At 37.6% G+C, this 2471-nt stretch overlaps 1 long non-coding RNA gene across 1 annotated transcript; it reads right to left on the bottom strand.

The window, feature by feature from the left end:
• LOC126496413 (uncharacterized) lies at window positions 1–1446 on the bottom strand. Its single transcript, XR_007590349.1, has 3 exons — window positions 1293–1446; window positions 812–900; window positions 1–102 (listed from the first exon to the last, which is right to left on the bottom strand). It is a non-coding gene; the product is annotated as an uncharacterized lncRNA (long non-coding RNA).
• Between the last annotated feature and the right edge of the window lie 1025 nt (window positions 1447–2471).

Below are 2471 nucleotides of genomic sequence, written 5' to 3'. Positions count from 1 at the left end.
CTGCTTTTGTCTGGTAATCAAGTCCCAGTCATCAACAAGCCATGGTTTCAGCTCTTCCGGAATCTTTACTTTAACTTCCACTCTGTTCATGAATGTTTCTTCCTAAATAGAAAAACGGAGGGTATTACAAACTTTCCTTGCTTAATTAACTTCTCTTGACCTTCAGACACCAGGCGTACACCAATTCCTTGAGGTAGTCACTCATAAAGAAGGAACTGTCACTAAAAAAAACCAATACATGAAATCATAAAGCCAGCAGAATAGAATATATTCTTGTGTCATAATGGCCCTTCCTGCATTTTCTCCTCTTATGAAAAATGAAGTATCCTGAACTGATACAACTTAACAGCATCTTCACATTTACTGTTGATTACCAAATGATTACTGCAAAACATGGCTTTCTTTCCTTTTCTTCCTATCCTCTATCTTTAACTCTCGAGACATGGTCTTACTACGCAGCTCTGGCAGTCCTGGAACTCACTACGTAGACCAGGCTGACGTCAAGAACAAAGATCTGCCTGTCTCTGCCTCCTGAGGGCTGGGATTAAAGGCTTGCACCACCATGTACAACTAACATGGCTACCTTTAAAGACACTTTTTAGTTACTTCTAGACCAGGACCTGCCTATATACTTTGGGAGCATATTTCAGTAACCCCAGCAATTCAAATCTGAGGCATGAGGCTCTGAAGTCCCAAAGCTAGCCAAAGCCATACAGCAAGATCCCATCTTAACCACAGGGGAAGGGAAAAGTAGAGGAAAAGGATCATCAGTTTTTAGACTAAGCTGCCAGAAAAAATAAAGAAAACTCACATTTTCAACTGTAGGATCTACCCGGGCTCTCTTCTTCCTAGGAGGCTGAGGTGTCTCACTGGTACTGCCACCATCTCCATTCCCAGGTGCTACAAAATGTGTATGGGGGGGTGGGTAGGGATGGTATTGGTTAACTAAAATTCTTCCTGGTAAAGTATATTTTAAGTTCTCATTTTCCCCATTACAGATGTTTCATAAATCCAAGCTAAAGAATGTTTCTACCAAAAAAACTTATCACATCATTTCAGAAGGATTTAGTAATGTCATGTATTTAAAATGCTATTTTACTAGGAAAATCATTAAGACTAAATTAAAGCAAGTGGGTGAAAACAACATCTTAAGGAGGCCAACAGATCAGAATCACTTATCTATACAACACTGCTGAAAGACCTCTATTTGAGGTCAATAAACCACATATTTATTAAATGTCAGTTTAAACCAGTGAGAAGAATACATCAATTAAGAAAGTTTATACTCTTACTTTTCTGCTTGTTCTTCTTTGTTTTCCTGTAAAGAGAAGAAAACAAAAATTACTCCTAGAAAAACTGTTCCAGTTCTTATGGTAAGTAAATTCAGAGAAAATGCCCACCAAAACTGTCAATGACTATATTTTATGTTTGCTTCCCAAAATATTTACATTGATTGTAGATTATTTTTTATTATTATTATTATTATTATTATTATTATTATTATTATTATTATTATTATTATTATTATTTGAGACAAGATTTCATTATGGAGTTCTAGCCGTCTTGGAACTCACTATGTAGACCAAGCTATCCTCAAACTCAGAGATCCATCTGGCCTCTGTGGGAACCTGCACTTTGAAACACCCAACACACACATCAGCTTAAAAATCATAAAAATTTAACAACAAAAAAGGCTGGGTATGGTGGTGCATACCTTTAATCCCAACACTGGGGAGGCAGAGGCAGGCAGATCTTTTAAGTATGAAACTCTTTAAAACAAACACACAAAAAATCTGGCCAACCTAAGTTTTCCTTTTCTTCAAAAGGTTGAAGGTTTATAATTGGAAAGACCCAGGAGATAGTATGTCCAAGTCCGATTAAATCAAAAACTTTACTTGCACACACATGCCAATGATTCACAGAAACAACAAAAAACAGATCTTATACTTTAGACACATGCAAGTTAGCTCCTCAAAGTGTACAGAAGGATTCATAAAATAAATTGCTAGTGTTCTGCCTGTATTCTAATTCTAAAACTACATATAGTCAAAATATGAACTGCTAAAAATTCTATTTTAGGAGGCTGGAGACTTGTCTCAGTTATTAAGAACACTAGCTGCTTTTCCAGAGAATATGGGTTCTAAAGTCAGCTCCCACATGATGGCTAACATGTCTGTTAATTCCAACCCTTCTGACCTTTATGGGTGCCAGGCATCCAACCATGTGATACACAGACATAAATGCAGGCAAAACACTCAAACACAACACTTAAAAAAAATGAATCCTTTAAAACAACAGCAAAAAAGTAAGAAAAAGAACCTACGAGGGCTGGAGAGATGGCTCAGTGGCTAAAAGCACTGTGTGCTCTTCCAGAGGTCCTGAGTTCAATTCCCAGCAACCACATGGTGGCTCACAACCATCTGTAATGAGGTCTGGTGCCCTCTTCTGGCCTTCAGGCATACACGCAGAAA

The sequence above is a fragment of the Alexandromys fortis genome, unplaced genomic scaffold (genome assembly GCF_014885135.2).
Source record: "Alexandromys fortis isolate MF-2015 unplaced genomic scaffold, M_Fortis_MF-2015_v1.1 scaffold_4097, whole genome shotgun sequence".
Taxonomy (NCBI): Eukaryota; Metazoa; Chordata; class Mammalia; order Rodentia; family Cricetidae; genus Alexandromys; species Alexandromys fortis.
Note: the sequence above shows the minus strand (reverse complement) of the source record. Positions and strands in the feature narration are given on the sequence as shown.